Raw genomic sequence first — 22,599 nt, forward strand, 5'->3', positions numbered from 1 at the left:
AGTGGCACAGAGATATAAACTTAATTTTTTGTGTGTGACATTTTAGACCTAGGTATTTCATGTTAACTTTAAAAAAATTTTCCAAGCAGAGCATTTATGGACAAAGAACTGTTGAAAAAGAATTGCTTCATAATGAGAAGAGCACATGAAAAATAAAAAATACTCAAAGTTACCATAGTATCGTTAATCTGTTTTCAAAAAATACCCATTTTTGTCAAAAATACCTTTTCACCCATCAACTTCTATATTGAGCTATCCTACTAAATCGTGAGAGAAGCAAAATGTCAACAAATGTAATTTTTATTCATTTTTAAAGTAATTCATATTTTTTAAAGTAATTTTTAAATAAATGAAACTAATGAATTTCAAGGCTAGTTATGTACCTATTTGGATATAGCGTCTATGTAAAATATCCTCATGGTAGAGGTATCTGCAGATAAAGAATAAAAGGTAAATGAAAAAATTGATAAAGTGGGGCAGCTTGGATGCTAAGGAGAGCTGCAGAGTATTTTTAAATTAATTCACACACAAAATGTTTTAATATTGATTTCTAAAAAACACCATGCCCTTGAGGTTTAATTCACACGGTTCTTCCTATATGTAGGATTAGTTTCCCAGGCCTTCTGTGGTTTGCTTTTCTTATATTTTAAAACACTCATCTAATTGTCTTTAGGGACCCAGAGGAGCAGTGGTCGTGCCCATGCAAAACTGGCTGGAAGGTGAATGAAATACTCCTTCTACGGTAATAGACAACATTAGCTTCAACTCTTATTCTCACATGCTGCATATGGGATATGAGAGCCTTATGTGGTAGTACAGTACAAGTAAGAAATATGACTGTATTAAAAACAGATTATCATCAAGAATTGTGAGAAAGATAAAAAGTGAAATTTCTGTCAAGAGGGAAGAATGAGATGAGCTCCACACTGTGGATTTCAACTCTCAAGTCCACATATGACTGGTAGTGGCGTATGTTTCCAAGATACTAAACGCCATTACCTTGACCGTCGACATGAAGCGATCAGAGTCATATTTATTGATGAAACTCTCAGCTCCCAACCAGCTGCACTGAGTGTGCATCATACAGCTGTCAACAGAGCCGGGGGGGCCCCACAACGATGCGCACTTGTGACATTTCCCTTTCATCATTTATGAAAACAAAAGATCTTGAAGTTTGTAGGACACCACAGTAATTTTAAAATAGTTTCCACGAATGCTATATTGTGGCCTGTAAAATAAGCACTTTTCTGGCTTATGATTTTTAGGAGAATCAATTGCAAACCAAATTAAAACCATAAACGCGGTAGTTATTTCAAGGAGCCCACTCCTGACGTGAGGGTTACAAGTACAACCAGCTATTTGGGGAGGTAGTTAATTACCATAATTCCAGAGCATAATTCTCTTCATGATGTGTGATGGTCTCACCTACATGATTGCACAGGTGTTTTATAAGTTTAAGACCCTGAAAAGCCACTTAATTATCTTACTTCTTCAAGGTAATATTTTGTATCTTTGACATCATTTGGTAGCTAGAAATGCAATATGATTTAGATATGCCAATAGTAAGCAAAGGGCAAAAGAACCTGAGTCTCCAGTACCAATGATTATATCAGACCTGATTGAACTAGTAAGCCAGTAATGACCTTGAACTGTAATTTAGGAAGGAGATTCCTCACTAAGAAATTACTCTTGGAGGAAAAGTAGCAAATTATATAGAATTGTGGGATTTTTCACATATATTTTTTTTAAATAGAAAAACCAGGATACATGGAATTGAATAACCTTGTAGTCGAGTTGCTCGGGTATGATCTTGTTGTTTTGGTTTTGTTTTGTGGTAGGGAGATGGAGGAGGAGTAGAATGAAGAAGAGAGAAAGCATCACTGGACAGAAGTATGAGAAAGAAGTATGATCTTCATACCCTTATTCCAATCCGCCTGGGATATCCGTGGACCCATCTATGAAATACAATGTGGACTGTAACTATACAATGATAAAATTCCATCAACTCAGAACATACTATTCACATATACCTAAAACCGTTTGGTCATGAAAATTAATTTTATCTTAGTATTTCCTTGCATCATCTTTTCCAAAAGGTATGGATTCATGGTTTTCATTTTACTTCACAAAGAAGCTAAGGTAGAAAGGCAATGACACTTCTGAAATCAATTATTTAAACAAAAGAGAATTCCTAAAAATGACCGTGAGGTTATTCAGGGCATGTGTGTCTACATATTTAAGGCTAGGATACCTTCCCAGGAAAGGCTTTTGAAGCCTTATTTAAGGGAAGAGGCAGAGAGAAAAGGCTGCCTTGCATTATGTGTGTGGAAGCTGGCACTGGGGTCTCAGTCTGATGGAAGCAGGCCTTCCTACTCTCTGGCAGGTAGTCCAGAAAGCACTGCAGAGACCCTTCCCAGGGTGCAAGATTGAAAAGAATGCCCAGAGCCATCTCCTCCCTCATACCGGTGTTTCTGGTGAGAAAGCGCTCCTTATGTCCCCACACTCTGAACCCAAGGCCACAGTTTTGATCTCACTGCACCCTCCTCACTCCCTACCCCCTGCCGGCCCAAGCCTCACCTAGGTGAGGGTGCAGTAAAGGAGAAGCATTTTTGGACCTAAGTGTGAGCAACTCTGGTCCTTATACCTGAGACACAACCCCTGCAGGGGTCACCAGTCCCTCCCCATGGACTCCTTGCAAATTCCGATTACTGAAAGTTGGTGTATGTGGGGGTTTACCTGTTACAGATAAAACCGAGAGTTTAATTTAAAGCAGGGATATTTTTGACGTGGCGGGGGTGGGGGGGCATGGATTTCTGGAGTTGGTCTCTTTTTCAGCCACACTCAAGGCTTCTATCAGCTTCCTTGTCTGTAAAACGAACCTCATAGTGACGACTCGAGGATTAACTGAGATGATGCGTTGTAGAGTGCAGACCACAGAGGCCACGCAGAAAGCCCTCCGCACGCGCTAGCTACTATTGTTGTTGTCGTTCAATGTGCAAGATATTAATGCTCCTGTGAAGAGCACGTGTGCCTGTGTCTGTCTCCGGGTGTGTGGAGGTGTGAGCACACGTGCATGTGTATATGTGTGCACACACACACATACACATAGTGTGCATGCCTATCATCCAAAGAGGGATGAGAAGCACTGAGAGAGAGAGAGGAGGGAGTAAGGAAGGTAAGAAAGGAAGAAAAAAAGAAGAAGAAATGTAAAAAGTCTTGGCACGTGCCCCTCTTCCCCAAAGGGGGCATCCGCTCGCCCCTTCCCCTTCGCACCCTCCCCGGGTGGCACCAGCCCCTATAGGTTGGTGAGGTCCCATCCAATTTATGCTGTCAGCTGGGTTTTTCAGCTCCCCTCCCCCTGATTTGTATCTCACGGCGAAGAAGCCAGAGGAGCAATGTTCCACGGGGGTTGAGATGAAGCCTGTCAGACAGCATCAGAGCTGAAAATTACAGCTGATTAAAGGAATAAAAAAAAAACCCTCCAGGATCATTTGGTGTTCTCGAAATTGACAAGTTTAGGTGCTACCCCTTTAAACAGCTCGCTCGGTCTCTGGGGCTCCAGAGAGGGAGCCTCTTCTGGAACCCTGTTTATAACCCCGAGAAACAGAAAGGAGTGAACTCACCACCTTTTATGGAGCTTTAAAAGCTTTGTTTTTCCCTCTCCAGTGTTTTTTAATCTTAGACACAAAAGCACTGGGACACCTGGCGTTGGAGCGCACGCAGCCCAGGTTCCTAACCCAAGCTCCCCAAGCCTCGGTGGGCTGTGAACACTGCGGTCTGTTTTCCTGGGGGTTAGAAACGCTGCAAAGCCCCGTCTCCCTTCCCGGGGTGGGGGGGAAAAGGAGCCTAAGGAAATGATCTGCTCTGCGGTGGAAATAAAAATGTGAGGCTGGCACTTACCGGCGGTCACACTAAAGCAGGCCCTGTACCAGCCGCGGTGGCCCGCTCCGGCCGCTAAACTTCGGGGATGCGATGCGCCGGGCCCACACCGCCTTCTGCAGCCTCTGCCGCGCGGCCCCAAATTTTCCCACTCCTTACCGTGTTTTCTGTTTGCTGCTCTTTATGGCCGCGCACGGTTTTATTTTTTTTATGGATGTTAAAACATTTATAACTGTACAAGGTCAATGCAGAAAGGCTCGCGTCGAAACTGAACCGGCACAAGTAGCCACAAGGGATGGATTAAACAGAGAAGTTAGAGTGAACATCGCAGACTGGGGGGGTTGGGGGGGCTGGGATGCATGTAACGCGGTCGCCGAGAAGAGCAGAGCCCACAGACAAGGAAGGTGTGGCGGGCCAACCTGTGTGCAAGGCCAGGGTGGTGGCCAGAGGCTCCCAGGCCCTGGCCCTCTGGCCTAGGTTGGGGCGGTGCTGCCACTATGGCTCTTTCCAGCCTGTTTCTACCCCCCCACCCCCACCCCAGTCCTCCCCAGCCTACCCTACTTTCCCTCCTTCCCACACCTGGTCTTTGTCTTGTCCCCTGGGTCCCGCCTGGACCCAGACGAGCCACCTGTCTCAAAGACACATGGAACTGGACGTGGAGACATCTGCCCTGAGTCTCCTATACTTCGGCACATGTGGGATACCCGGTAGATTTATCAGTTCACGATGAGCACATTCACCGCAACTTTCTGCAAACAGCAGAGAGAATCAACTTATAAACCGGCTGCAGAGGGTTTTCTCTGGTTTTCCTTCATCCATTTCCCAAGGCTAGAGGGTCTCGGCTGTTGCAAGGTAAGTGTCTCCAGAAGATCAACAGACCTAATGAGTGGCTGGGAACCGTGAGAACGCAGGGAGCTGAACAGGACAAAGGAGAGCAGCCCCGTTTCATATGCCGGATTTCTACAGCCACTGCATGTGAAGAAGGATTATGAGAAGAGTGAGAGTTTGTCTTCTTCAGTTCAGCAGCCCACTAGCTGTGCCTCCATGCACACCGCCCTTTATCTCTCAGTCATTAGTCTCCTCCTCCGTAAAGTGGGGAGAAGCCTACCTGTGCTGTCAACACTATGCGCAGCACTATGCAAATATTCTATTTTGTTCTATTTATCCAACGGTAAAACAAGTAAACTTCTAGAAAGGACACTGGTCCCAAAAGCAAAGACCAGCATTCTAATAGCTGCTTGAGTTAACCTGTTTATCTCCATTTCATTATCTGTAAAATGGAGTAACATGCCAGCCTCATTGCTTTACAGAAGACAGCATAAAGTATTACTGATGAAAATGCTTTGAAAAATGCCACATACTGTACAAATCTGCAGTATTATAATTTCTACTATGCAATAGAAGCACTTCATAAAAATTTTCTCCTAAAAAAAAAAATTTCTCCTGATGTTGGAACCTGATATCTTTAGGCATTGTTCTCTTTAAAACTAGATATTTCAACCAAATAAATACACGAACATTTAACACTCTCCTGATGGTACATTTGGCGTCTCAAAGTACCAAGTTATTCATTTGCAGATTCCTCATCTCAAAATGGCATATCCTCCAGCGGCCTTCCTTCTGTGATTAGTCCCAGCCTTCGAGGCAGGGTCTAGACCACACCAACTGTGGTTGCTCATTTGAAGAGCAAGAAGTACCGGATTTTGCCTATGTGACTGGAAACAATGAGCTTGACTGATTATAGTTACTAAGGTCGTCCATTCAATAAATGATCTTTTTATTGGAAATAGAAATGTATGACCCCTGAAAGATACTCCTAGATTCCAGAAATATTCATGCTCTCAGGAGGAGGGGTCAGTCTAGCCGAACAGAGGGACCCCAACACAAAACAGACAGGAAACATTCCTGCCATGTGTACAAGACTGGCTTTCTGCTGGATTTTTTTTTTTAAACTATAAACCACTTTCAGAAGGATAAATTTGTTTCAGCACCCATGATAATTATTGGCAGTATTCCTAAATCCTCAACCCTTTACCTGTTGCACTGGAAGATACATATGGGATTGAGGATAATAATTTATGCCCAGCTTTTTTCCTCTTTTGACTTTAGTTTTGATATCACATCATGATTCAAAGCTTGGTGCACCATAAATTTTCTCCAAATGTGTAGTAATTCCTAGGTGCAGTCTAAAGTTATGATTCATTTATACTGGAGTGACAGCATAATACCTAGGTGTCAGAATCCATTAAAACTGTTCAATGTCTTCTGTTTATTTTTAGAACCAATTGAGACTTAACTGATGGTGAAAAATATACAGTCAAGTGTGTTTACTTCACCTTTACAAAGAATCCGTTATAGTCCCAATTAATTTGTTATTCCTGTCACAACAGGTACTGGATACTTCAAAACTGTCATTACTGTTTCTGCCTTTCTTTTGAGGGCTTGTGTTTATTTTTAACCCATTCAGAGGTATCTGCCTATTGTGAGCCAAAGATTTCTCTGTGTGTGTGTGTGTGTGTGAGAGAGAGAGAGAGAGAGAGAGAGAGAGAATAATATATTCTCAGGACAACATAACCTGATACAGATCCTACACTAGAAATCTTTTTCTTATTGCCCAAGTGAGGTGTTCTTTTTTCTACTAACTTTAAAGATTGCTCTCAGAGGATATGGAGACTCAGTCCTGGTGTGCTAGACCAGATAGACAACAATGAAATTTGAGATGCTCTAAATGTGATAGTTACTGATATCGAGACTTTTTTTTTCTGTGTAACAAATATTGTCCTTTATTATTCATTTCTGAACACTTTGCATGTGTCGTTTCTAATGAGGAAGCCTGTAGTACATGGAGAAGAGTGGCTGTTCGCTCTTCCAGGCAAAGATCAAGTCCTGTTCATTACTCTTTGAAGGAATGAATTCGCTTTTGGAAGCAATTATTAATTTTGTAATCTGAAAATATTAAAAATATAAAAACGGGCTTTCACGATAAGCATGAGGATGATCAGAAATAGTATGCACAAGATAATTTACGGCATAAAAATTCCCATCTGTACTGAAGCCAAAAATGACAAAACAATTAAAAGTAATTTAAAACATAGGAGACAGCCACCTGTCCCTTACCGGTTACTGCCCCCAGGAAGTTGAGGGTTTACAGTGGTTACTAAACTGTGATGATCAGAATTTGCTGTGACCACCCCATGGACTGAGCCTGAGGGTACAGGGTGCTGCAAGGCTCACAAGTGGGCACTCAAGAATCAGACCATCTTGGTTTAAGCCTGGTTCAATTCCTGGCTTTGATTTGAATTTACTGGGCTACATATATCCTTGAATAGGCTACTGAATCTCTCTAAATCTCAGAATTGTCTTCAAAACTGGGAATGTTGCTATTTCTGAACTCCTGGGGGGTTCAGTGAGAATTAAATAACACAATGTACTGGGAGCACTTGGCACAATTCCGGGCAAATGATAAATTCATAGTATGTGTTGGTTCCTGATGTAACTATTATTAGTAAGAACACTTACTGGGGGAAGTATGAGGTCTAGTTGGCCTGATCAAAAAAGGTTTGAGGATTTACTGGGCCAGAATAAACCAATAACCTCAGGTCTAAAAGACAAGCCAAGAACTAGAGAGACCTCTCAGAACAGAAGTGAGAGGTAGGACGCGGAGCAGTGTTGTGGGTTCAGAACAGGGGGCAGAGGAGCCATCTTTGGGGTGGGAAGGTCACTGAGGAGAGGTCAACAGGGAGCTGCCCTGCGGAGGATCTACTTGCCCGGGTAACGGCCAACTTTCTGCTCCAGCGTCCACACAGCTTCAGACTTTTCCAGCGACTGTGCCCTGAGACAGATGTAATGCTGTCATTGCACCTGACTAAATCAGACAGCAGGGCAAGGAACTGACACCTGAGAAGTTGCTCCAGGCCAGTCCATGGGCATCTCAAGCTCAGCTGACAAGAATTTATTAATGAGAATTTACTTATGGCCCACTCCTCTGAAAGGATTTGAGATGATATACTCTAAGCTTTAAGAGAAAAAAAAAGGAAAGGGACTGAAACAACAAAGAGAGAAGGGAGGTGGAGGAAACCAGAATAAACTGACATTTGTTACAGCTGAGGGCATAAATTTGGCTTTGAGCTTCCTGGTAACCAACGCAAAAAGCAAGGCGGTGTGCCTTTTAAGAAAGTGTGTGGCATAGCAATTCCTCCAGGAAGTCAAGATGCTTTGACATAAAACCTAGAAGCTGTGTCCTACATAAGGAAATCTAGAGTCGCTCTTTTTTCGGTGACATATGATAAGAAATCTCTTCGTAGGTAAAGTTTCTCTTAAAAATTTCCAATGTGGGACGCCTGGGTGGTTCAGTGGTTGAGTGTCTGCCTTCATTCAGCTCAGGGCGTGGTCCTCGGGGTCCAGGGATCGAGTCCCTGCGTGGAGCCTGCTTCTCCCTCTGCCTGTGTCTCTGCCTCTCTCTGGTCTCTCATGAATAAATAAATAATATTTTTTTAAAAAATAAAAATTTCCAATGTTATCTTAGCCAAACAAAGGAGTTAAGAGAACTATTGATCCCAAAATCAGAGAAGTAAATGAGAGAATATTCCTAGAAGCAGCTAGAGAAATATAGGAGGTGAGAAATAGGGAGCTGATGAAGATAGACTCAGGGTGTTGACAGAGATGAGGAGAACTCTGGCTGTGGACCTCTTTCCACCTGACCTATTGCTTACAACAGCAACAGAATGAACAAAAGTCTGAAGAAAGACATCAAAGAGTCTCAGGTAGAGTAGAATGTAAACTATTCCCCAGTACAGCGGTTAGGGCCAATTCCTATTGGCAAATGGGAGAGCTCTACACGTGAACAACAATCTAATAGAACAATATTTGATGATGAAAATTAGCTAAAGAGTGTCATAAGTTAGTAAGGAAACAGATTACTTTGTGTTTTCCAAGAAGTTATATTTACACATAATCAGATAATGGGGAGCAAGTTTGGTTTTTATTTTATGGCACTGAGTACCACTGGATTTACCTCCTAATTTCAGGTACCTCCTGAGGTACCTGAGGAGTACCTCAGGTACTCCTGAGTACCACTGGATTTACCTCCTGATTATGTGATTACACATAATCAGATAATGGGGAGCAAGTTTGGTTTTTATTTTATGGCACTGAGTACCACTGGATTTACCTCCTAAATATTGATCGTACATATTGAGGCCACTCTAGCTTCTCCGTCCCCACACTTGGCTCTTGAGTGCGGGCTCACAGAATCTCTGGTAACGTCTACAGCATTGGTCCCATCTTCAATCTGATGGTTCACTTCTCTGGGGTCCTGCTATCATCCTTCAGAAACCCAAATCTTGTCATGTTGTTCCTAGGCTTAAGGTCCTACAGGGTTTGCCAGCAGCTCCAGCAGGAGTGTTTCTGAGAAATTGAGAGAAAGCCCTGCATGATTCGAGATTTGGGATTTGGCTCCTTTCCCAAATAGGAGTTTCAGTTCTATCTTGCCATGGCTCCCCAACCTGCTCCTCTCTGCACATGCCTGGAAGGCCCTTTCTGCAAGGATCCCTGGGCAACTGGCATCCTTCCTTTGAGACTCCAGCTGAAACCTGTCTCTTCTCTGATGGATCTTTGTGACCCGTGGTCTCTCCCATCTCTTTCTTAACTCCTGGATACAACTTTTTTACAGCAGTCATTACTTTGCATTGCAATTACTTATAGCTATGTCTGGTTTCCTCGCTTAAACTCTTTGAAAAGAGAAAAAGGTCTGAGTGCCTGATAGTAATTGTAGGTTCTTAAAAATATTGGCTTAATTCATAAAGGGAGTAGTATTGACCGAACAATATTACAAACAAGGGTGAGATTGTACACTTGAACTGAACTTTTGGTTCACCGCAAAGAGAGGGCATAAATTTCAAATATTTCCAATACAGCTCTCCTAATCATGGGTGTCAGAGCTCATTAGCTGTGTAGAGTCCTCAGGGAACTTGACACAACCAAGAGGACTTACTCTGTAAGAATCAGGGAAAGTATTCACAGTGCTTCTATCCATTTCTTGGTATACTTCATATTTCAAAGAGATTCCTTTCAGCCATGTGACCTTGGGCAGATTTCTTAACTGCTCTGAGCATCAGTCAATCCCCTTTCCTATAAAATGGGGATAAGTAGAGTGTCTTTCTCATAGGACTGTGAGAACTAAATTATAGAACACGTACAAAGCTCTCAAAATAATGCTGGCACCTAGTAAGTGCCATGGACTGAATTGTGTACCCCCAAAGCTCCTATGTTGAAGCCCTAATCCCCACTGTGACTGTATTTGGAGATAGGGCCTATAGGGAGGGAAAGTTCAGTGAGGTCATCCTACACTTGATCTTAGCCAAAAGGCCAAGAAGTGATAGGTTGAATGAGGTTATAAGGGTGGGGCCCTGATGCGATGGGATTAGAGTCCTTATAAGAAGAGACATAAGAGAGTTCTGAGTTCTTTCTCTCCCTCCCTCCCTCTGTCTTCCCCACAAAGGAGGACACAGTGAAGGCAGCCGTCTATAAGCCAGAGAGACAGCTCTCACCAGAAACCAAACAGGCTGGCATGATCTTGGACTTTTCTCGCCTCCGGGACTCTGAGCAATACATTTCCGCTGGGTAGCTTAATCAACCAATCTCTGGTATTTTGTTATAACAGCCTAAGCAGACTAAGACAGTAAGCACTTAGTAAATGTTGGCAACTATTGTTATTATTTTTATTATTTCATTTTGTAGGGCTTCCATTGAAAGGTTCTCAAGCTCTTCTAAATGAGTGTTTGCTTTTGCTTGGCAAACTACCAAAGCAAGGCGGGGGGTGGGGGGGGTGGGGGGTGGCGGATAAAAGGCCATCCAACCCTTTTTACTGCTTTGGTTCTAAGGTTCTAAAGCAGAATTTAGCATAGGCCTTCAAACAGTAGAAATGAGCAGTGCTGTGCCCATTTCTTCAGGTTTCCAGCTTGAGACCATCAGGCAGGTGATGAAGGCTTTGTGTTTCCTGTGCAGAGCAGAATGTCCCAGCTGACAGGAGAATATCCTTTCAATTTTGAATAAAATGAGTGGGAGATATCTGAGAAATTTCTGATCTTTCTGCTTGAGTGAATACCTGTCATGCTTCTTACATCTACTGAAGCAATTAACACACACAAAGCTATATTTGCTAAGCCAGTGCTCCCCAACGGGGGTGTTAGCTCATACCAGTGAATAGCAAAGAGCTCTGAATTTTTCAGCAAACTAGTTTTTCCCTGAGCTCCTGTCCAGACAGCCATGCAGCAACGCCTGCCTATGTGCTCGGCACCTCTCCTCTCCTTGATGCTACTTTTCCCCACTGTCGGGACTGCCTGTCCACCTGTAGGCCCCACCGCTCTCCTATCAGCAGAGATCCTGTCCTCTCCACAGAGGCTTTGAATCACCCAAAAGCTCCCAGGTCTTGTTGCACATTCGTGTCCCCTGAGGAAGCCTCTAAAAAAAAGAAAATGCCCAAGCCTAGGACCAACCCCATGAGAATTATATCAGAATCTGGGATGAAATGTGGGCAGTGATGGTTTGAATACATTGAGCAGAGTTGAGGCCCCCAGAGTAAGCAGCCCCAGGGGGTAAGTTCAGCTCCACCTGCATCTTGTATTCCAGTTCTGCTCCCTGACTTCATCTTGTCTCCCAGTTTGAATAACTGGTTCTTGGCCTGTATCTCTCTGCCTGGTTTATTTTCCCAATGACCAGGGTTTTACCCAAAATTCTCCTGCAGTGGGCCCCTGCCTTGTTCTTGCCATCCATCCATCCATCCATCCATCCAATGGCCCCTCTCCAGGAATAGAGGCGAGGCCCTGAACTCCATTCTTAATGAAAAGATCACTTCCAGCTGCCAAACACCATGATGCTGGCCCAAGGCCTGCCTGCTGGCACAGCCCCAGCTGCCTGTCTGAGATGCTTGCTCTTCTCTCCTCTAGACTTAGCAGCCAGCGTCCCTCTTTCTGGTTGGACCCTCCTTCATCACCTGTCCACATGTCATCTGGACACCGTGCTGTTTCTGGACCACGTGGGGTTCCTTCCATCAGCTATGGGTTTTCACATCACTAACCTGATTACATTCAAAGGATTGTCTTTTACTCTGAGGTCATGTCCTTTCTCACTTTTTGGTGTTATAATGCCCTTTCTTTTGAGGAAGTAGAGAAGTAGATCTTGGCAAAAATTGTTTTAAAAAGGGCAACCTTATAACTGTTCATGTTTTGGGGGTTTGTTTTTCTTTTAACTTATTGGGCCAAAGCCCACCTGCCCCCAGACCTGGGAACCACTGAGTTAGATGATCTCATGTTCTCTCCACCTCCAAATGGTAGTTCAATCATGACGGACATGCCTGGTTCCTAGATCTTAGGACCTCTCTGTGTGGCCCATCCCACTGCCTACCAACCACCAGGGCCCTTTGGAGATGCATTCCCTTCTCAAATCATTCCTGTCTGAATTGCTCACAATCCCTCCTATAAGTTGTCTTGGATCAAGTTCTCGTTCCAGCAAGCACACCAAGAGAAAAATATTATTAGTGATACTTCATAGGGCCAGAGGTTTTATAGCTAAGAGGCACTTGAGATCATCTAGCTCAGTGGCTCCCAAGTCTGGGGATTTCATGGTCCAATAAGTTTAAACACACACACACACACACACACACACACACACACATCAGTAACTTTGGGGCACTTATGAGGCTGCCCATTTTTTATATTTTGCCAAAATGTAGTTGCCATATACTATCACCATTTCTCAAAAGAAAGGACATTATAACATCAAAAAGTCAGGGCAGGGATGCCTGGGTGGTTCAGTGGTTGAGAATCTGCCTTCAGCTCAGGGTGTGATCCCAGGGCTCTGGGATCAAGTCCTGCATCAGGCTCCCTGCAGGGAGGCCTGTCTCTGCCTCTCTCTCTGTCTCTCATGAATAAATAAATAAAACATTTTAAAAATTAGGGTACACATAATTTCAGATTAAAAACAATCCTTTGAAGGTAATCTATTTAGTGTTGTCAAAAACTACCTAGAGTGTGGTTTTTTTTTTTTCCTTAGCTCAACGCATACTTGTGAGAACTTAGTTATGAACTAGCATTAGTTCCCAGACAGGTGTTTAGAAATATTAATTAAGTTCAAATCCTACATTTTACTGGGGAGGAAACTGGGATATAGGTCACCTAGCAGCTCGGCAGCAGAAGCTGGGCTCATCTGCAGCTGACCTGACTCCCAGACCAGGCCACTGGCCATGCCCAGCACTGCCTCGTGACTGAATGGCCCTTATCTCTCTCTCCTTGTTATCTTCTTTTTCTTTAGAGTGTACTCCTCCACTGGCCCTTACTCTCTGTGCCAGGAAAGGTGTTCCTCTGACACTTCTAATTCCCTGCTGCATCTGCTAAAATGATGAACAGGAATAAAGGGAAACAATAACAGTTTCCATTCATTAACTGGTAAGTGACGGGTGCCATGTTAGGCATTTTACAAATGTTAGTTTTAATCTTTTAATAAGCCTGAAGGGTAAGTAATACTGTCTCAATTTTTCAGATGAGGAAACAGAAGCAGAGAGATCACTTGCCTCAAATTGTATGATAGGAAATGCCAGAGCCCTGATTTAAAACCAGATCTACTTTATTCCAAAGCTTGCTTTGTTGTGCAATCTTTCCTCTCTTAGAAGCAAGAGAAGCCTGAATCAATGACTCAGTTCTAGATTCTCAGCTTCCTGCTATCTTTAAATATATATATAGAACCACTGGCATACTTCCAGATCGTCAGCTTTTTGGCTTTCTTTTCTTTTGTTAACATAGAGCACCCAATACCCACACCCATAATTCTTGTCTTATGATCCCAAGTGCACCCTGGAGATCCAACAGGACACAGTTTATCATGTAAACTCAGCCCTCACCGTGCTCTCAATAAATTAAAGATGTGGCTAAGGAAACTGAATCTGTGTTTGAACTTAATGATCTTGGTGATCTCTGAAGGTTCCCATGGACAGTCCCAGAATCCCTCTAATCTGCATATGTGTACATTGATTAGTACTTGTTATCTGGCCTAGTCCAGCCAACACAGCCTAATCACTGCAAAATGAATGCTGGCACATGCTTTAATTCCCAGGTTATCTTATTATCTAGAGATATTTGTCCTTATTATTGTTATTCTGGGGAGTCAGTGTCAGAAAGTAGGGACTAATTTGACTACCCTGGGAAGAAAGATTGAAAACTGGGCTGGCATGAAAACCATTGACATTTCTTGGTTCAAATATTTACAGAAATTATTCTTTTGGCTAGGGAGAGGGGCATAAAAAGAGGCCCATTTGGAATCCCAATTCCAGAGTAAACCAAAGGATATATCACTATGTTCTAATGCTAATAGGCACGGGGATATAATGTACTGACGGGAAAGGACTGCATCTTATTTATCTTTGGCTCCCAGCACACCTGGCATAGTGTTTGGCATCTAGTAGGTGCTCAATAAATATTCAAATTAAATGAGCTATTTCTGGAAAAAAAGGTACCTAGCATAGGAAAGCAATTGAGAAATATTGCACAGAAACCAGTCACATGGTATTTACAGAACACTCATGAAACCCATAATCAAAGGAGTACAGCTGGGGAAACCAATTTGACATCACCTCACACAACAGTTTTCTGTGGCTGCTGGGACAAATTACCATCAACTCAGTGGCTTTAAAACAAGAGGAATTTATTCTCTTATAGAAGTCTGAAATCAAGGTGTTGGCAGGGCTCATTCCTTGCCTTTTCCAGCTTCTGGCAGCTGTGGATATTCCTTGGCTTGTGGCCGCTCATTCCAATCAAGCCTCTACCCTCCCCTCCCCTGGCCTTCTCTTCTCCATGTTTTCTCTGCTCTGTCCACCTGGATAATTCCAAATGATCTTATCTTGACTTCCTTAGCTTCATTATATCTGAACAGATCCTTTTCCCAAACACAAGGTTACATTCACAGTTTCTAGAATGCCACATATCTTTTGGGGAGCCATCATTCGAACCACTCTCCCTCATTAATGCCAAACTTTATAAAGAACCCCAAACTCCGGTTCAAACATTGACTTGGCTGTGTTTTACTGAGGTGAGAAAAAGTACTGCAACGACAGAGGAGAGAAGTGAAGGGGGGGGGGAAGAGATATAAGGGGGACAGTATTTCAGAAATGGTTAAGGTTCCTCCCTCACTCACCCACTGTGTCATGAGTACAGACTCAGGGAAACGTAGGGCATGACATCCCATGAAGGAGGAGGACAGGCCAACAGAGGGGAAGTCAATGCCTGGGATAGGAAGCAAATGCCTGGGATAGGAAGCAAATAGCCTTCATCGCTCAGGCCTTGAAGGCTTCCGAGGGATGAGGAGCAGATATGGATCTTCTGCTCCCCCATTCTGGACCCAAGTCCTGGAGAGAAGAAAGTGTGTTTGGTAGACCCAGGGAAGCCAAAAGCAGAGGCTTTCCCCACTTGTCAGGTGAGGATGGGAGAGAAGACCACCTCACGGGATGCCTTCATGACAACCGGGAGCTGAGGCAAGGCCGAGCAAAGGAAGCACCAGAGTTAGCCCGCCCCTGCCACCAGATGTGTGGAAGAGCCTCTCGCTGTCCCCCACGCCCCAGGAGGGCATGTGCCAAGACACCGCTCCTAGCTGCGGGGCCCCATAGTCGGGGCAGAGGAGCCCTGGAGTCACAGCCTACGGGCCTGCCCAGGCTGGGCCTACGTGGGGACAAACTTCAGGGCATGCACAGAGCTCACAAGATCGAGGTGGATCCAACTCATTGGACAGAGATGGAGCCAAGCAAGCCGACCGCAAGCCCAGCAGCCACAGAAGTCTGCGTCTACCAGCAGGGCGCCCGGGGACTTGGAGGATGTGGGATATCCATTTGTCAGGAACTAGCAGACAGATCAATGACCTGAGCCTGTCATTCAAAGACCCCTTCCTCCCCGCCACCACGGGCTGTACAGACCCTTCTCTCCACACACCCACAAAGCTGCACCCAAGAGGCATGGAAAGAAGAGTCGAAAATCGGAAAAAAATTCAATCCCAAGCAACAATACATAAACCAGCTATTGAAATTATTGCTTGGGGTTGAATATTTAATAGTTTGGACCTAGACCCCACACCCACTCTGTCCTGGTGATAAGGTGTGGAGCACATAAAACATATTGCACTAGTCATAGAAAAGGGGAAAGCTAAATTTTCTTTGCCCCTTTCTGAGAGTTGGTTGCCATATGATCATGTAGGATCCCAAAGGCGAGTTGAGATCACCTTAAATATTTGCAAAAATTATTTTGCAGCGTTCAGACCCAGCGTTAGTAGTTGAAGATCATTAGCAGAGCCCCATCCTTACCACCAAGGAGATGGAAAAATAAAACCTTACAGAGTTAGAAGAGCATCCATTCTCTTCCCCCACAGAAGGAATGTGCCCCAACCATCCTCTACTTCATTTCATTTCTATTGCATCCATTCACCACCCAAGCTTCCTGCAGACCTTCCTTATAGGGGACATTGTCCTGGGATAGAGGATGAAGCTGTCGGGAGCGCCGCCCAGGGACGCCACTGCTAGCCACAGCCCTTCCCAAAATGCAAAGTCCCAAGGCCAGGTGAGTTTGTCACACCTCTGAACAGCCAGCCACCAGTCGCCTATTCCTTACAGAATTGTTGCGTAGCCAAATATCTAACGAAGCCCTCCGATCCTGTAGAGGGTCTGTCTGAACCCAACATTTACACTTTTGATGATTTTCTTGACAATATTTTGTGGTCTATTTATTTACAGAGAAACCTGCCTTCATTTATAACAGACAGAATATTTAGGTCACTCCAAGCATTTTGATTTTCTTCTTTGTCTGATTACTAAAAAAAGGATTGCACGGAACAGGAAATAGTGAGATAAATAATGCGCTGAAACCTCTCACAGGACAACCATTTCTAGGATGATTCAGGCTTTGGAGTGTTATAAACAACGGGGTGTGGGGGGCAGAGGGCTCACTATGCTCAACTATTAACTTAGATCTGAACTTCTCCTTCCTGTTGGTGGGCCTCACACTGTGAAAGCCCCACTTCTCATTCTGAATAATTACTCCCTCGACGACGAACATACTATTCATGATCCGGTTTAACACAACTTGAATTGTTGTTTTCCACACCCCCCCCCCCAAAGTCCTGCTAAAACAAAGGGTGGGCCCAGCACACAGGAGCCGGCTTCTCTGAGAAGGAAGAGAGACGATTTTGGGGCGCCTGGGTGGCTTAGGGGTGGGGTGGCTGGGATGGGGTGGTGATCCGGGTGGGGGGATCGAGGCCCCAGGGAGCCTGCTTCTCCCTCTGCGTCTCTCATGAATAAATAAAATCTTAAAAAAAAAAAAAAAAAGCCCGTATCTACTACGGTTTAGAAGGCCACGGTAGGGTCCCTCTAGCTCCTCCCGTGCGCCCTCCGCGTGGAGGCCCCAAGCAGCCTCCCGCCCGCAGGGAGGTCTGTGCGGGCGCAGCTCGCCGCTGTGCGGAGCGCACCTGGGTCGGGGCGGGAGGCGCCGCTCGCACCTGAGCTCGGAAGCAAAGACGCGGCGTCAAGGCGGCCAACCCGGCGGCCAGCCGGGCCCAGAGCACTCGCGGCCTGGACGCTGGGCAGGCGGCTGCGGGCTCGCGGTCCCGGGAGCAGCGGGGGCCGCTGCGCATTGATCGCGGAACTTGGCGGGCAAGACTGGCCCAGGGGCGCGGGGCGGGCGGAGGTGCGGCTCCCGGTGCGGTTCCAGGTGCGGCTCCGGGTGCGGCTCCGGGTGGGGCTCCAGGCGGGGCTCCAGGTGGGGCTCCCGGTGCGGTTCCCGGTGGGGCTCCAGGTGGGGCTCCCGGTGCGGTTCCCGGTGGGGCTCCATGTGGGGCTCCGGGTGGGGCTCCCGGTGGGGCTCCCGGTGCGGCTCCCGGTGGGGCTCCCGGTGGGGCTCCCGGTGGGGCTCCTTGTGGGGCTCCTTGTGGGGCTCCATGTGGGGCTCCTTGTGGGGCTCCTTGTGGGGCTCCCGGTGCGGCTCCATGTGGGGCTCCAGGTGGGGCTCCCGGTGTGGCTCCTTGTGGGGCTCCCGGTGGGGCTCCCAGTGGGGGTCCATGTGGGGCTCCCGGTGGGGCTCCCGGTGTGGCTCCTTGTGGGGCTCCCGGTGTGGCTCCTTGTGGGGCTCCCGGTGGGGCTCCCAGTGGGGGTCCATGTGGGGCTCCATGTGGGGCTCCGGGTGGGGCTCCATGTGGGGCTCCGGGTGGGGCTCCCGGTGCGGCTCCCTGTGGGGCTCCCAGTGGGGGTCCAGGTGGGGCTCCCGGTGCGGCTCCCTGTGGGGCTCCCAGTGGGGGTCCAGGTGGGGCTCCCGGTGCGGCTCCCGGTGCGGCTCCATGTGGGGCTCCAGGTGGGGCTCCAGGTGGGGCTCCAGGTGGGGCTCCCGGTGCGGCTCTCCTGGTGTCTGAGCACAGGTTGAGGTTTCCCGGGAAGGCCAGCATGAGACCCGGCAGTGGAAGTGACATTTAAGCAAGTCCGCGTGGGAACCGGATGAGAGACAATGATGTCGTTATCTATTCCCCAGCTTCCAGCTGCCGCGACAGCCTGTCAGCCGCCCGTGTTCCGATGCTCTCCCCGCCTTCCAGTTCTGGCTTTTAATGCTGGTTGGGCCCACGGTGTCTAAGCCGGGGATGCAAACACCGGCAGCCTTCCGGGTAAACAAAAAATAAATATTGCAATGAGTAAAACCGTTTCAATTTGAGAAATACAAAGGGAGCTTTCTGGCATGCATTCCCTCACACCCTAAGAAATGCATTTCATTTTACTTCTTCCCAAGTGAGCACTAAATTAGAGAAATGAACATACATATCCCAAGCAGATTTTGATAGGCAAATCCTGTTTTTCCACAAGGTAGGCCTGGTGAAAATGGTCCTTGGGATTGGGAGAAGCCCTTGCACCATGGTGGGGAGAAATGCAGGATACCAGCTGCAGGCAGCAAAGCTCAGACTCCTGCGAGGACATGGTGTTGCTCCCGGTGCTGCCGTGAACCTGTGCAAGCGTTCACACACAGGCGTGCATGCACGCTGGCACATGTTAATGTGACTGTTCTAGCATTCTCATACCACAGGCCTGATATGGCTGGATGGGATGCTACTCTGTTCACAGCCAGGGTCTCTTCTCAGGGAAGAAGGTGGCCATTCTCCTTTCAGTGTTTCTGCTAATGCTTCTCTGACCTCTTTTCTCACCCTCCCAAAGTCAGGATCAACTACTCCCTGCTTTAACTCTTTCTGTCCTTTATACACACTACTGACATCACACGTGATGATGTGTTTGCTAATCTGTTTCCCCTTCTAGACTATGAACTCCTCAAGGACAAATGTTCTATATTGTTAGGTTTTGCTCTCCTAGGGCTCAGTACAGTACCCCGCACAGAACAGGTGCTCAAGAAGTCTGTTGCAAACTCAACAATTGAATTGGACATGGTAAATACAGTCAGTTGTCCCTCTGATAACTAATTTGTCCTTCCCCTTACCAACAAGACCTCAGGTTTTTCAGGCTAGCAATGTGCCTAGTTTAAAAAAAAAAAAAAAGAAAAAAAAAGGTCTTCACTTCTTGTCAGATTGAAAGCTTATAGTTGAGTCTATCTAGAAAGCTCTTATTTTTCTGATTAGAAGAACAGGTTCACTGAGCATCTGACATCCTCCTTTCACCCTTGCTTCTTCTTTCAGCATGATCTAAAAATTTGGGGCTGAGAGTTGGGTAGCCAGCCTCAAAATTTAGATAAGTCTTGTTGGATTATGCTAAGGTTTACCAGATATCAGCATTTTTTTTAATTAAAAAAAATGGCACAAGTGGAAGATTAAAACTAAGAGCAAAAAGTACTTTGCTTCTGAAGTTATTTTTGACACCTACTTTTAGGATTAAATGACAATTTTCTACCAAATGGCTTGACAACACTGGCTACATTCTATAGGGATAGTTGCCAGTTGGATGACCAGTAACCTTTGCCCCCTCAGTTCTGCAACCATCACGTCTGTCTCATGGACAGCAAAAGCGATTTATTTTATAGTCACTGAGGATCATAGATCTCATTTTTGGCATTGACAAGAAGACAAAACTCAAAGGATCTTTGGGAGATAATCTTTCTGTCATTATTCCAATCTGATTCCCAAGTGCTGTGGCAGAGATGCCTAACAGACCTTCAATGGATATTCCATTCTTTTCCTTCTTAGTAGTAAAACCCCTCAAGTTTTAGCTAGGAACATGGCAGTCCAGCTAGAGACTATATTCTAATTCATTTATGTACTCCCTATGGCTGCTTCTGTGCTCCTACAGCAGGGTTGAGTAGTTGTAACAGAGACCATATGGCCCACAGGAGCCTAAAATATTTACTATCTGGCCCTTTACAAAAAAAAGTTTGCTGACCTCTGCTCTAAAGAATGGTGTAGAAACAACAGGGATGGTACCAGGGTCTGACTTCATGAAATGCAGCCACTTGACCTTCCATGTTGTCTAGAAGCTTGGTGTTAAGTAGAGAGAAATAAACTTCTAGCTTGTTTAAAACACCGTGACTTGGTCTCTGTTAAAGCAGCTGAACCACAGTCTTGGCTAATACAATTACCATAAGACACTTTTTAACTATTGTTGAGACAAGCTACAGTTGAAAAAGAAAAGGGAAAACTGCTTTTCTCAAATGTAATGAACCCTTCCTACCACTGACATTTCCATTATTGTTTGAGGAGTTATTTCCTCAAAACATGCAAAAGGGACCACTGCACATCTTTTTTTTTCCTTTTTTGTTTTCTAGAGAGGAAGGGAAGGGGAGGGGCCGAGGGGGCGGGGCAGAGGGAGAAGGAAGGGGAGGATCTCCAGAAGACTCCATGCCCACCAAGCACAGAGCCCGTTGTCGGGCTCCATCTCACGACCCTGAGATCATGACCTGAGCTGAAATCAAGAGTCAACGCTTGACTGACTGAACCACCCAGGCGCCCCTCATTGCACATTCTTGAAGAGTGGAGAATATGATGAAATGCTGCTGGTAGAAGATTATTTGAGCGCTCCAGCATAAAGAGAATTGAAGTCGAAGAGAGGTCGTCAGTGAGGTCTTCTTTCTTTCCAATTCCCCATACCCCTGCAGGAGGCTGTTGTGGGAACAAAGACGACAGCAGCAAGGACAGTCAGAGTCACAAATAACATTGCTTCAGTGCTTACCTTGTCTCAGGCACCATTTTAAAACCTTTATATATGTTACTCCTTTTAATCTTATATATATGTGTGTGTGTGTGATTTCCCATGTGGTAGGTATGCTTATTATCATTCTTATTTTACAGCTGAAGACACAGAGACTCAGAAGGGCAACTTTCTGAAGCCTGAACTGCTAGTAAGTGGCAGAGCCAGTTTTTGAACCCAGACTCAGTCCCGAGTCTATGTATGTAACCACTTTCTATGTCATTTCTAATCTTGGCAGAGAGTAATAGGGGCCTGATTCAGGGCTCATGTGCTGGCTAGAGAAGTGGAAAGGAAGGAGAAATGGAAATGCAAAGAACTCTGTGGAAAAAGACTCCCGAGACCAAGATGGTGGCATCATTGTGGGCAATGAAAGGCAACAGAGGATCTGGAAATAGTCACACTCTATGGGGTCTTAGAGGTCAGTCTAGTCTCGTGGTTTCAGACCTGGCTAAGCATCAAAACCAACCAGAGATTTATTAAATACAGATTCCTAGGACCCTTTATAAGATGACCAAACCAGACCTACCCAATCAGTTCTCAGGGGCTAAGGCACTATTAACAGGGCCCTCCAGACAATTCAATAGCTAGCCTGGCAAAACTTTAAAAGTCTGACATTACCAAGCATTGAGTAATGTATAGGATTGTTGAATCAATATGTTGTACACCTGAATCTAGTATAGTATTGTTTGTTGATTATACTTCAATTAAAAAAAAAAGAAAAAAGTCTGAAACTGCTAACTTTTGATGAAGATGTGTGACAACAGGTGTAGCGTAATTTGGGATAAATACTTTGGTAGGGGGGAAGGCATCCATCCTATGTCTTAGTAACTATGTTCCAGAGTATATTAGCAAGAAAAACTCTTGCACATATGGCTAAGAAAATAAGAACAAACAAGAATGCATAAAACAGCATCTTTTTGTGTTAGCAATAAAAACGGAAACAAATGTTCATCAACAGGGGAACAGATAAATAAATTGTGGTACATTCATGCAGCAGGCCACCACTGCACACGAGCAAGCATTAGTAAGCCATAGCGAGCCACATTCAGCATGGATAAATCTCAGAACATAGTGTACAACGAAAAGAGCGAGTCACAGAAATATACATATACTATGACCTCACTGTTCAAAAGTAAGCAAAACCCAAATGATATTTTTAATAATATATCTATGCATTGTAAAATTATAAAGAAAAGCAAAGGAATGATGAAGTTCAAGATGTAGGTTACCTTTGGGGGGATATGCTACATGTGACTAGTATATGGGGACTTTATAATTTTTTTAAGTGAGTGATGGGTATACATGCATTTGTTTTATTACTCTATAAACTGGGCGTACTTATGACATATAATCATTTGTATGTAGGACGGAATTCATAATTTTAAAAATGTAAGAAAACATAGCTAATGATAGATAAGGATAATGACATCAACCTTTTTTTTGATAGCCAAATGGGAAATCTGAATTTTTATCAGCAGGGGACTGAGTATATATATTATGATAAATTCATATAATATTCTGTAGCT

Source organism: Vulpes lagopus, chromosome 11, assembly GCF_018345385.1.
Source record: "Vulpes lagopus strain Blue_001 chromosome 11, ASM1834538v1, whole genome shotgun sequence".
Taxonomy (NCBI): domain Eukaryota; kingdom Metazoa; phylum Chordata; class Mammalia; order Carnivora; family Canidae; genus Vulpes; species Vulpes lagopus.